The 14,321-nt window shown below is 39.8% G+C and overlaps 1 protein-coding gene across 2 annotated transcripts in view; it reads left to right on the top strand.

Annotated features, from left to right (window-relative positions):
* Window positions 1-14,321, top strand: part of Tulp4 (TUB like protein 4) — a 148,815-nt gene that overhangs the window by 69,459 nt on the left and 65,035 nt on the right. The window lies entirely within an intron of this gene.

Below are 14,321 nucleotides of genomic sequence, written 5' to 3'. Positions count from 1 at the left end.
TTTCTAGCCTATAAAGCCTATTCTTTTAATTTCTTTTTATTCCTGTAGTGTATTATTAGTATATATTGGTATGTATTGTAACAAGTTAATTGATTCAGAAATTTGTCTTGAATTCAATCTTCTTCCCTCAGCCACCCAAGTAGGTGAATCTGTAGATAGATAGCATCGTACCTTGCTAGAAACCTAATTTTTATTTAAAAACTTGGTATTGCTTGATGCTTTTTTCAAGGCAGTTATTTGAATTATTTGACAAGGGAGTGTCTAGCTGTCTATAAACTGGGTTGAGATGGCATTATAATAATGACTACACATGAGTCTAATGTGTCTGTCTGGATTGAATGTGGTTGTAGTTGAAGGACATTGGGAACAAGATGTTCTTAAGTTTGCAGGATTGAGGTGGTTGTTGGTTCAGAGGATACTCAAGGGATCATCAAATAAATATTTGTTATGTGCATAATGCAAAGTGATCACAGATCAAATGATCTGCTAGGAAAAATTCCCAGAAGCAGCTTTAAAAGTTTTCAACTTGGCCCTCCCCCATGGTATAACCCTGCTTTCATTGTATTTGATATTGGTATAATTTGTGGAGGGGAAGGGCAAAAACAAACCGTTTAAATAGGGATACAGGTGGAACCATTGCAACAATGAGATGTACAAGTCGTTATGTCAAAAAACGAACTTTACAACTTTGGCCGGTTTGTAGGAGGGGTGGGGAAGGGATGGGAAGGGGAAACAAAGGAGGAGGCAACAATGCTTGATAAGAAATGTACTCATTACCTTGCCCGTGTAATTGTAACCCCTCTGAACGGTATTTTCACAATAAAAAATCAAAAGTAAAAAATTCTTAACTTGGAGCTGGTAAGGTGGCTCAGTGGTAGAGTGCTTGCCTTGCATGGATGAGGCCCTGGGTTTGATTCCTCAGCACCACATAAGCAGAAAAAGCCGAAAGTGGTGCTGTGGCTCACATGGTAGAGCGCTAGCCTTGAGCTGAAGAGCTGAGGGACAGTGCCCAGGCCCAGAGTTCAGGCACCATGACCAACAACAACAACAACAACAAAATTCTGAACTTAAGTCCATATTATTATATCCCCAACCCCAAAGACAGGTTTTTGAGTTAAGAGTTAGTTGACTAAAATAAACTTTCATCTGGAAAGGAGTTGTTCTCATCTGCCTTAGTGTGTTGCTGTTACGAATTTGATTGTACCACTCAGTAACAATCAAGAATATAGAAAAATAAATGATCACCTGTTGACTTTCTATCTCTCTACTCATCAGGATTGCAATACTGACTCAATATATCAATATCAGGTTGGTTTATTGTGACAGTTCATTCTAGGCAAAAAAGTGTAGGACCATTCTTACTGCTAATCTGTTGTACCTGGCTGCATTATGCAGTGCATGTCTATAAGGAATTCTGTCTTGGTGCCCAAAAGGTTGTGCCATAGAATTGACTATAGCCCACAGACACTGATTTTGATCAAAATAAGAAATATAGTGTGGCAGAAAGAGCTTAGGATCGGAGTCAGCAGACACTGGCTTTAGATGCTGTCTTGATATGCATGTCATTTCTGTGCAGGCTGTTCTTTGAACATGCAGAGGACAGCTGCCTGAGGATACACTCATGTCAGGTGGGATTTCAGATCCAGCCAGCAAGCAGGTGGGAAGAGAAGGAGAGTGTTGTGTGATGGATCCAGGAGACAGGGATGATACAACGCAGGCCTGACAGAAAGGAAGGAAACCAACTTTTGTATGATGATGAAAATGCAGAATGGGATTGGAATGGCCAGGTGCTGTCTTAGTTGAGGATTTCTCAAGAATATTTGGAAAACATGCCACTCAGTAATAGTGGTCATTCATGTGGATGTTGTTTCTTGGGGCCTGTCCTGTATAGAGGCTAGCCTATAGTGATTTTTGCATTATCTCCCAGAGTAAGAAGGCAGTTCAGAGCACAGGCTTTGGGGTCTGGTCAACATAAGGGCTGGTTCCTGGCTGTGTCTCTTCTTTTGAGGAGATTTGGGGCAAGTTTATGAGCATCTGTAAGCTTTTTTGGTTATATATAAAAGCGATTGTCCTAATTACCTTATTGAGGTTTTGCAGAAGGATTAAGTACAGTGATATACGTGAAAAGCTGGAAATGTTCATCTACAAAGATTGTAATCACTACAGTCTTTTAAAAGCTTACTTTTTGCAGCAATACTGGTAGTTAAGAACAGGATTGGTATACAGGTGAAGACATTGAGGTTCAGTAGCCCCTTTATAGAAGCTGTATAACTAACTGAAGTTGCCTAGTGAATAACATGTCCTATTTTTGATACTACTGATAAGAAAATACAATTGACTCCTGATTTTACAGTTCACTTCTGGCTTTGATCATTCCTTTTGAAAAAAATATCACTGTGCATCTCCAACAGACTGCAGATGTGAAGGAAGAATGAGTCCTTCAGCACTGTAAGAAAAAACTGAGTTTTAATAAATAGACCTAACTAAAAGCAAATGTGGATGACAGAAAGGAAGTTGTGGGACTATTAAAGGAATTTTTGAGTAGTTCGCATTCTAGTGTGGAGTGCTAAAGTTCTCCCTTCTCTGATGTTTGCAGAAAAATTCCTTTCTTTCTTAGGGAGCTCATGATACTCTACACTGCTCTAGGGCACTTGGCAATTATCTTGGGCATTGCACTGAGCTCATTACTCACCTGCCTGTTTCATCCTATCCTGAGCACTTGTTGGGTGTATGATCAAGTGCCATATTTAGCTGTGTCTTTGGCACTAGTATGGTATCTGGCACATGGTCACTTCTTATCAATGTCAGAAATACTTAAGGCATCTCTAGTATCTCTTTTACATTTTAATTATAATGTATCCCTGTATTATTGCTTATTAGTCTTGTAGTCTAGACAACAGTACTTTAGTAAACAGTTGAATTGGCTGGAAATGGTTTGTCATATTGGTAATGGTTTAGAGTACTCTAGAATTTAATGTTGAGCTTTTCATAATATGAAAAGAATCATAATTGAATGTGATGAGAAAGACAAATAGTCTTTCCCTTCCTATAATTTCTGTTTATTTTTCACATTTTTATTGACATCATAACAAATAACTTTAAAGAGTGATGATATTTCAGTCCTTCAACACAGAACCACTAATGTAGGCAAACATGGTACAGACTATGCACTGGAGCCAGCAGAAAATAAAGCCTCTGGGTTGCAAAGTTATAACATGCAGACAGTTCCCAGTTGATCTTTTGTGAAGCAGTTTTCTCCTGGCAGTTCTCAAGAGTTGCATAAAACATAGTGAATGTGTTTGTTTTTATGTTTTGAACCTGTTCTGAGCCAAAGTGTAAAGTGATTCACAATCCAAACAGTGAAAGTAAATGTTAGTGGTTAGTGACAAAAAATGGACCACGCCGAGCCTCTTCCTCTGGAGTCTCTGCAGAGGACCTGTGTGGGATGAAGGAGTTCTAGCCAGCCCTGGCCAGTTGGGCCTGTTTTCCTGGGGGAGAACAGGGTTCCTGGGGTTTGAACTCAGATCCTTGCACTTGCTAGGCAAGCATTCTATTATTTAAGCTATACCTTCATGCCTTTTTTGCTTTAGCTAATTTTTTCATGTAAGGTCTCAAGCTTTTGCCTGATGCCTGTCTTGCAATTCTTCTGCCTATGACCTGCTGCCTAGCCAAGATCACAGGTACACAACACTACTCGTGGCATTTTTTTTCATGTGAGGGGTTTGCTAACTTTTGGGGTGGGGGGATGGAGGAAATAAGCTAGCTTTGAATTGTAGTCCTCTTGTCTCCACCTCCTTAGTACTAAAATTACAGGCAGGAGGAATCATGACCAGCCTGTGAGTCAGCTTTCGATGACCTACTGATCACTTGTCCGAGCTTGTGACTTACTTGACCTGTGGCTCTCGTACCTTTCCTTCTTCTGATTAGTATTCTACTTGGAATCAGCGTAGTAGAGGAGACATACCTCTTCATTCTTTCTTTTATTTTTTAAATGTAGGTAGCTCCTTTATCACTTTGAATGACCACCTGGTTTTTGTGAGATGTTTCAAATCTGAACCTTAATAAGATTGAACATGTTGTGACTGCTGTTTAGTAGCCTAAATCTAGTTCTATAAGTAAGTAATGGAAGGTTCTAGATAAAACTTTTGTGTTTGTTGTCTTCTATGCAAAATGCACCCTGACTTATATGAATGTTAGAAAGGCTCCCAAGGATATTATAAAGATAAGTTTAGTAAAATTCCTTTGAGCTGCTTTAAACTTTTTAAGTTGGAAAAAAAAAAAGACTCCTAAAGCCTAGCTCTTAGTGACCCCAGGGCTTTCCTGCCTGAATATTGCTAGGTATTGCACACTGATTCTGCTAGACTTTGTGGCTGTATGGCAGAGCAGCTTATACGGCAGCCTGGACTATTGCGCAGCCTTCTCTTGTTCTGGGCCACACTCAGATGGAACAGTTTTGGAGGGGGTCACTCAGTAAATATGCTGGAGTAAATACATTCTGATAAGGAATGTGTTGCTCTGAAATCGAAAGATGACCAGTCATATTGCCACATAGAGGGGCTGGGAAGGTGGCTCAGTGGTAGAGCTCTTGCCTTGCATGCCTGAAGCCCTGGGTTCAATTCCTCAGCACCACATAAGCAAAAGGAAAAAAGCTGGAAGTGGCGCTGTGGCTCAAGTGATAGAGCGCTAGCCTTGAGCTGAAGAGCTGAGGGACAGCACCCAGGCCCACGACCAGAACTAAAAAAAATAAAAAAAGAGTTACAAATTGCCACATAGAATTAAGTATCATATATGAATGAGATGTACAAGTCATTATGTTGAAAAATGAACTTTACAACTTTGGCTGGGGGGGGGGGGGGCGGAGGAGGGGAGGATATGGGAAGGGATAGGAAGGGGAAACAAAGGAGGAAGCAACAAGGCTTGATAAGAAATGTACTCATTATCTTGCCCATGTAATTGTGACTTCTCTGTACGGTATTTTCATTAAAAAAAAAAAAAGAATTAAGTATCATATAATGTGCAGTAATACAAAGAAACTCAATTTAGAGTATCACTCGCTCAATTTAGTCTTGAAGTAATCCAGGATCTGACTACTCTGATCATTGTTGAAAAGGAACATGGAGTATCAGATACCATTATGGCTCCTAAAAATGTCGTGAAGCTGGAGTCTGACCTATCAAAAGGCTTAGATGGAAGATCTCAGGTTTCAGGTTTCAATATTACATGTTAACAAAACATTCAGTGTCTCCCAGCCTTACCTAAAGCTGCAGGAAGGCTTTGGGAACAGTCAGTGGAGCTTCAGAAAAGTCAGTAGAGAGTAACAGGTCCTTCCGATAAGAACAACTAACCTCTGCCAAAAGATGACTGACAGGACTATTGAAACAAAAACCTTTCTTCTTCCACGCCACGCCTCTGGAAATGGAAAGGTCTTTTCTTTCGTTCCTCTAGATTTTGAGAGTTTCCATCTGTTTGAAAAGTTTCAGATTGCATGTCTCCTCAAGATCCTTGAGGAGAGGGGATGGGAAAAACTTGCAGGTCCCTTCACCTGCCAGTGCTTTCCCAATCTGTGGTCTCCTTCAACACGCTGTCAGCCACCTGTTCATTGTGATAGTCATTTGTCTGTTGCTAGTGCTCTATAAGTTGTTTATATTTGTACTGTTAGTCATTTCTTCATTCAGAAAAAGGAGTAAAGAAAGAAACTCGGTTTGCATGTAGTCCTTAAAGAACTAATGGCATTTAACAAGAAACATCTCTCATCTTTTAAGATGATAAACATTTTAGAGGAAACTATTATACTCAGGTCTTCTAATTTACATCGTTCTCCAGTATTCAGTGAGTTCCCACTGTCCCCATCACCCTCACTGGCATTTCAAATGATTGTCGTTTTTTGTGAGGGCTGGTACTGGGGTTGCATCTGAGGATCTTGAGCATGCTTCACTTGCTATTCACTCAGATGATACTCCACCACTTGAGTCACCTCTACCCAGTTTTTAGCAGTTTATTTTGAAGACAGAGTCTCATGGATTTTTCTACCTGAGCTGGCTTAGAACCATGTACAGCCCTATGATTTCAGCCTCCTGATGATTATAAGTGTGAGCTACCAGCACTCAGGCAGACTATAGGTTTAATGTAGCTATTCAAATGTTTTAATTTTGCTTGAATGGAGGAATCTTGCTGACACTCAGCAGACAAAATGATTGAAATGGTAGTTTCACATTCATCTCAGAGACATAAAGTTCTTTTATTTCTAATCAGCTTTGCCAGATAATATTGGAAGATAGATTGTTTTCCAACAAGGATTGGAAATTTCAGAAAGAAAGATGTATCTGTCAGCTTCCTAGGAAGTATCCTGAAATGACGGAGACTACAAATTCACCCCAACATGTTTAGGCCAAAAGTCCTATAGAGGCTCCTTGGTCCCTTGGTTCAGAGTTCTAACTATAGATCTGTGCTTTCTGAATCCTTTTATTGTCTCTGGATGATTTTACCTGTGGAGTTCATATCAATAAATAAATAAAATATAAATAAAAATATAAATAAATTGAATGAATGGCTGAAGACTGGATTTACAAATATTTAAGTGAAAAATAAATTAGGCTACCTAGAAATAAAGTTTAAAGTTTTTAGCAAATGTTGTCAGTGTTTGAGAGGGCTTAAGGTGAGAAAATCTTGCAATTCTACAATAAAGAAAACAACCAATTTAAAATGAGCAAAGAACCTGAATAGCGATGTACATAAATGGTCAAGAAGCACCTAAAAGATGGTCAGTATCATTAACCATCTGAGAAACATAAACCACTTCACACCCACTAGAGTGGCTATGATAAGTAAAGACAAGAAAATAGTCTGCATTGAAGAGAATGTATAGAAATTGGAACACTCATTTGTAGTAGGTGGGAATATAAGTTGGTATAGCAGCTTTGAAAAATGGTATGGCATTTCCTTAAAAAGTTAAATATAAACTGGTGGGGCGGGGGTGGGAGGGGTGGGGGGGTGGGAGGGCTCTTGGCTCATACCTGTAATCCTAGCTAACTCAGGAAGTTGAGATCTGAGGATCACGGTTCTAAACCGGCCCAGGTAGGAAAGCCCAGTATCATAAAAACCTTTGAGGTTTGTTTGTTTGCTGGTCCCTGGGCCTTGAACTCAGGGCCTGGGGTCTTCTGAGCTTCTTTAATGCTCTAGGTTGGTGCTCTACCACTTGAATCACAATGCCAATTTAGCCTTTTCTAAGTAGTTTATTGGAGATAAAGAATCTCACAGATGTAAACAAAGGAGTAGGCTGCAATGCTTGATAAGAAATGTACTCATTATCTTGCCCATGTAATTGTAACCCCTCTGTACAGTATGTTCACAAAAAAAAAAAAAAAATCTCACAGATGAGCCAGGTGCTGGTGGCTCATGCCTGTAATCCTAGCTACTCTGGAGGCTGAGATCTGAGAATCGTGGTTCAAAGCCAGCCCAGGCAGGAAAGTCCGTGAGACTCTTACCTCCAATAAAAACCACTAGAAAACCGAAAGTGGTGCTGTGGCTCAAGTGGTAGAGCGCTTACCTTGAACTGAAGAGCGCTGGGACAGCGCCCAAGCCCAGAGTTAAGACCCATGACCAGCAGCAACAACAAAAAAAGAATCTCACAGATGGACTTTTGTTCCCCAGGCTGGCTTTGAACTATGATCCTCAGATCTCAACCTTCTGATTAGCTATGATTACAGGTATAAGCCGTAAGGATGGGCTCCTTGAAGTTCTTTATCTCCAGTGAACCACTAAAAAGCCTGAAGTAGAGATGTGGCTCAAATTGTAGAGCTCTAGCCTTGCGCAAAAAAAGAAAAACAAAACAAAACAAAACAAAACAAAAACAAAAAACAAACTCAGAGCCAGTACCCTAAGCCCTGAGTTCATAATCAGAGCTGGTATATGCACGTGTGCACATACACACACACCACACATATACACAGTTAAACTTATCTATCATTTGATCGAATAAAGAGATATGAAAATATAAAAACTTGTGCACAAATGTTTAAGAGTCAAATATAGAAGCAACCCAAATATTCATCATCTGAAGAATGGATAAACAAAAGTTCATCCATATTATGAAATAGTATTTGATCATACTGAAACAACATGAATATGCCTGGAAAACATTATGCTAAGTAAAATAATTGATTTACAAAAGATGGCATATTATGTGGTTCCATTTACACAAAGTATCAGTAGATGCCTAGATGGATCCCTGGGTGGAAAATTAAGAGGCTAGTTTAGTGATAGCTAAAGAGTACAGGGCTTTGGTGGGGGAGAGGTATTGATGATATTCTAAAATGTCCTGTAATGGTTGTACAATTCTAAATGTACTAAAAAAACCACTGAATTGTACACTTTCATTGAGTGCATTGTATGGTATGTGAATTTTGCCTGAAACTGTGACTGAAAAGAAAATCTCATTTGAACCAATGTTAGCTTCTCACTGTTGAGAGCTAGGACATATTGTAGAATTCTACAGAAACACAGTTAATCATCTAACCAGATCGATTCAATTTAATAAGATTTCCTGGCTGGCTGCTTGGTGCTGGGCACCGACACCAAAAGAAGAGAAAACTCTAGTGAGAAAATTGGGATAATCAGTCTTGAATGAACTGACTATGTATAGAAGGTGCTATCGTCACTGCAAGAGGGAGTTCTTAGGAGGCCTGGGAAAGCTTTCCCAGGCATAAGGGCAGAAATACTTGATGCTGAGGAGATGGAGAGCAAGTGGTGAGGCTGGTCTTCTAGGCCAGAGGTGGAGGGGGGTGTAAGTGACAAAAGTTGGGTCTAGAAACTACCTTGTGCTATCTTTGTGAACTTTGGGTTCACAGAATAGTGATTAATGAGATAGAGGTCTTGGCTATTGTGTGTTTGCCATGTACCTGGCACCATTCTTTTTAAAACATTTTTTTTCTTTTTTTGGGGTCCGGTCGTGGGGCCTGAACTCTGGGCCTGGGCGCTATCCCTCAGCTCTTCAGCTCAAGGCTAGCGCTCTACCACTTGAGCCACAGCGCCACTTCAAGCTTTTTTTCTTTTTGCTTATGTGGTGCTGGGGAATCGAACCCAGGGCCTCAGGTATGCAAGGCAAGCGCTCTACCACTGAGCCACCTTCCCAGCCTCTCTTTTTAAAACATTTTAAAAATTGTTATAAAGGTGATGTACAAAGGGGTCACAGTTACAGAAGTCAGGTAAAGAGTACATTTCTTTTTGGATAATGTTACCCCTTCCCTTGCTCTCTCCCAAGTTTTCTCTCCCACTCCTGCCCACAAATTGTGTAGCTTATTTTCAACAGTGTCTAGTGACTACCACTGCTACATTTGTTTACCGTTTGTTCCTCCATTTCTGTGCTCCCCCTCACCTTTCCAAAGACAGAAGAACAACCAAGACAAAAAAAAAGAAAACAAAAACTGCAGCAAAGACTTTTTGTTTCTATTTCCTGAAGTTCATTTCAATAAATATTTTTTATTATTAAGTTTTTTTATTGTGAAAATACCGTACGGAGGGGTTACAATTACATGAGTAAGGTAATGAGTACATTTATCAAGCATTGTTGCCTCCTCTTTTGTTTCCCCTACCATCCCTGCCCTCCCATAGCAGCACCCCCCGCCCGCTCCCAAGTTATAAAGTTCATTTTTCGACATAGCATCTTGTACATTTCATTGTTGCAGTGGGTCCACCTGTATCCCTATTTAAACAATTTGTTTTTTCCTTTTCCGTCCCCAAATTATACCAACATCTAATATAGTGAAAACAGGGGTTATGCCGTGGGGGGAGGGTCAATAAATATTATTTGATATGATCATAGGCACATAGGCATTGCTCCTTTGTGTTCCACTCCTAAGACTGTCCTACTTTGGTCTCATTGTGTGTGAATGCCTAGAGGCCTGTATAACTTATGTCCCTGTATATTTTAGGTCTAGTTTTCACATATGAGAGAAAACATGCACCATTTGTCTCTCTTGAGCTTGGCTTATCTCACTTAACATGATTTGTTCTAGGCCCACTCATTTCTCTACAAATGACTTGATATTTTTTCTAATGGCTGTGTAAAATTCCTTAGGTATCCCTTTTTTTTTTTGATTCACTTATCTATTGTAGGGCATCTGGGCTGTTTCCATAGTTTGGCTATTGTAAATGGTACAGCAATGAACATGGTTGTGCAAGTGTCTTTATGGTATTCAGGCTTGTGATGTTCTGGGTAGAAGCCCAGGAGTGGTCTGGCTGGGTCATAGGGAAAAATCTATGTTTAATTTTTTGAGGAACCTCCAGACCGCTGTCCAGAGTGGTTGTGCTAGTTTACATTCCCAACAACAGTGCAGTAGGGTTCCTTTTCCCCCACAACCACACCAAAATTTGTTGTTCAAATTCATGATGTTAGCCAATCTAAACTGCAGAGAGATGGAACCTCAGAGTTGCTTTGATTTGCATTTCCTTTATGGCCAGGGATAAGGAGCATTTCCTCATGTGTTCTGATCGCTGTTTTCCTGCTCTTCACAATGACATGGCCAAAGGTGTGTTGTAATCACCCCTCCTTAGTAGATGAGGGGCAAGGGCAAAAACAAGGTCCCCAGGTTACCCACAGCCTAGCAGATGGTAGGCATGTAGCAAGACCAGGACTTACTTCTTGCCCTCCTCCACATGTGGCTTTTTATTATCACTTAATGGAGAGCAGCTTCTGTAAAACCATTGTTTTCATTGAATGTCTTCTATCCTCTGTTTTAAGTTGCTTTGGGTGTTTTGTTAAAATGTCTAAATGCATCTTAAAAACTAGCCATTATTTTTTCTTTATATTCGAACTTACTGTTGTTTTGAATAAATTACAGAGTGATGATAATCATAGGGATTCCTTTCAACTAGTATTTAATGTTTATTCAAATTTCTTCTTTTTAGATTGAGGAAACATTTTGAACATTGGTGATATGGCTTTTTATTATGGTAGTCTCCTGAGAACATTTTCTGGAGGGTTTTCCTACCTCAATAGATGACCATCCTCAGTTATTAGCACTTGTTTTTCTCTTCTTGAAAATAATTCTAATCATGCCGGGCACTGGTGGCTCATGCCTGTAATTTCAGGCAGCTGAGATCTGAGGATTGAGGGTCAAAGCCAGCCTGGGCAGGAACATCTGTGAGACTCTGACCTCCATTTAACCACCAGAAAACCAGAAGTGGCACTGTGGCTAGCCTTGAGTGCTAGCCTTGAGCTGAAAAGCTCAGGGACCAGCGCCCAGACCCAGAGTTCAAGACCCATGACCAACAAAAAAAGGAAAAAAAGAAAAAACAATTCTAGTCATATTAAATGAAGCTAACCATCAAGATTGTAGATTATAGTGCAAATAGATTTTCAGCAATTCTGCCCTGTGTTTTTATTGCAAGTTTCCTTTAGTAGCTCTCAATAAATATTTATTGATAACAATACCACTAAAATAATAGAATGAGCAGAACTGGCTGGCATTGAAAAAATAATTGAAGGCATAGGTCACTACCTAGCTCATCCTCTTCTTAGTAGAAGAGTGCATACTTTAACATCCTAAATGTGAAAGTTCTTTGTTGCTTAGACTAAATGAGATTCCTGTTTTCCCTTAGAGAGCTAGGAAGCTGTGCCATAGGCTGTTGGGGCAGATCCATTGCACTTTACGGCATGATCTGACTGACTAAGAACCCAGATGGTCCCCCTGGCTGGTAACCTTTCAGCACTCTGGTATGTCTTAGGTTTGCCAAGTGGGCTGGAAGGATTTGGAGAACAGGAAATAAGCTTGGGAGATAAGGTAGGCAGCTATGCACTGTAGACAGGAAGGGAAATGAGAATGAATATTAATCCAAGAAAACAATATTTCTAGTTCCAATTCATTTTTATACCAAGTATCATTGGAAGGACTCCGTCCCCAATTCAGCGGCATTAACTCTCTACTGCTGGGTTATGCTAGATAGAATCCAAGTGAAGAAGAACTTAATTGGAATCACATTTCTAGATCACATTGCATTTCATGTGATTAAGAATTACAGTAGGATGAAATAGAGTCTGTGGAGGTTTTGTTTGACAAATGTTTAACAGGATAACTGTCTTAAGATAATTTGGTATTAGAAATCATTTAGAAGTATCTTTGCCTTTTTAAAAAAAATTTTATTTTGGTGGTGGTGGTTGTCATGGGGCTTGAACTCAAGGCCTGAGTGCTGTCCCTGAACTCTTCTGCTCAAGGCTAGCACTCTACCACTTGAGCCACAGCGCTACTTCCTTTTGCTTGGTCTTCTGTGTTTTTGTCAGCTGTGATTGTGCAAGCTAATTTTGTGAAGAAGATGGATTTTGTTGTTGATGTTAACTACATATGCAACTATGCATGGTAGTACATGATCGAGGAGAGAAGAGTAGAAATGATACGACTAACCTCTGAAATATGACACCTCATTGTTAGATACTATTTTACAGAGAAGCTCCTAGTAGTTGAACCTTCACTGTTTTAACTTAAGAAAATAAGTTAAAAATTAGTCATGAGTATCAGGTTTGTCATGTTCCACTCTGTGGCTGCTATTCTGTGGCACCATTCTGAAGAGTGGAAACAAGTGTGAGATTCTGTGACTAATGATGGTCTGTAGAGACAAACTGCACCTGCATCCAAGTCATAGATTGAAGTGCTTAGGCGAAAACACTGATGCATCTGAAAGGAATATATGAAGCTGGCCTTACTGAATGTTCAGACATTTTCAATTTTCTGACACATTCATTGTCATTTAAAGATTTCCGTTGTGATTGATTTGGCTTTTTAAAGAAAAATTAAATCCTATTGTGTTCATTAGCTCTGTAATTCTGTATAGAGCACAGTATTTGGCCATGGGGCCAAAGATGTCTTCATCTCTATCTTTAGCACCTAACAGTATCTGGCTATCATAGGCAGACAGTGTTATTAAAATGCATTTGGAAGTTTAAGATAACCTAGTGGACATAGTTTTTAATAGTTCAAGAGTATAATTTTACAAAATTGTAAGGTAATTGCATATTATAATTGGCAAAATATATTCAAGTTTGCTGTGTCAGTATTTAAAGAGTCCTTTTGCCTCTGGTATAGATCTGTTTACAAGCTGATAGCTATGCTGGATTGTGTCAGCATTGCACCTGCAGAGATGGGCTAAGCACAGGGGATGCAATCTCAAGATGGGATACACCTGAGATTTAACTCGAGATTGGCAGGTCTCCAAAGATCACAGCTTCATTTAATTTTTTTACCGCATTTTAGAAGAACAATCAACATTTTCTTGAAAATGTTGAGCGTTGTGGCTTAGGCAGACCATTCTTGGGGTTTCTCCCAACTCTTTAGTAACCTGGCAGCACATTCAGAGACCCTCAAATTAGGTATATCCATTGCATAACTTTGAGAAGTTATGGGATTTGTATGTTGGTTTGAAAACATGAAGCATGCTTTGGACAGACAGGTGGGTGTGCAAAAGAGTGTGGGCCTTGTGGTGATTCCTCAGACTTATTTTCTACTTCAGAACGTATGTGAGAATTTGGAAACTTCACAGTGCTATCTCCTATATACAAAAGTCATAATGAGCTTATTATGTACAGGATGCTGTAAGGAAACAGGGCTCATGCCTTGATGAATAGCAGGAGTGCTCCTGCTAATGGAGACGGTCCTCTTTTATCAACACATGGCAGTGGTATCCACATGTCTGTGAATGTGCTGGCTTCCCCATTCAGTTTTTGTTTTAATGAAGGCAGTGGGAGTGCTTTATATCCTCCATCTCAACGTTAGCTACGTAGAATGTGCCAAACGTCTGACTGAACCAGTTCATCACAGTCATTAAGATGGGCCAGCTGGGGACAGCCTCAAGGAATGCTCACCACAGTAAAGCCGAGGCTCTTATACTCACATTATTGCTGTGATAAATCCCGAATAACGTAGATATTTCAACCACATGTTTTCCAACTTGGCCATGTTATTCAGAAATAAGGTGTAGTATAGAGAAAAAACTTCCACTCCTGTACGAAAATGAAATTAAGACTCACCTCCATTCTTCTTCTGTACTAAATTAAATAACTGTAATTGAAAAACACAGGACCAGCATATGTGGGATCATTGTACACCTGTGGGAGGCAGGTACTGAGTCATATGTATTCTCTGTTTTTATGGCAATGCATGTATTCGTATTGTATTATTGGTCCAGATGTCTGCTATTTTCTGGGAAGCATTATCCAGTGTTTCTGGATCCACATGAGACTCTTATGTGTAGACTCTCCCATCTGATTCTCCACTAATCCTTCCCCAGCCTGTTGTTGTGACTGTCTACACTCTGTGTTTAGTTCTGGTTTC

The sequence above is a fragment of the Dipodomys spectabilis genome, unplaced genomic scaffold (genome assembly GCF_019054845.1).
Source record: "Dipodomys spectabilis isolate Male_0828 unplaced genomic scaffold, ASM1905484v1 ptg000302l, whole genome shotgun sequence".
NCBI classification, from domain to species: domain Eukaryota; kingdom Metazoa; phylum Chordata; class Mammalia; order Rodentia; family Heteromyidae; genus Dipodomys; species Dipodomys spectabilis.
This window is presented reverse-complemented; position numbering and strand designations above follow the sequence as displayed.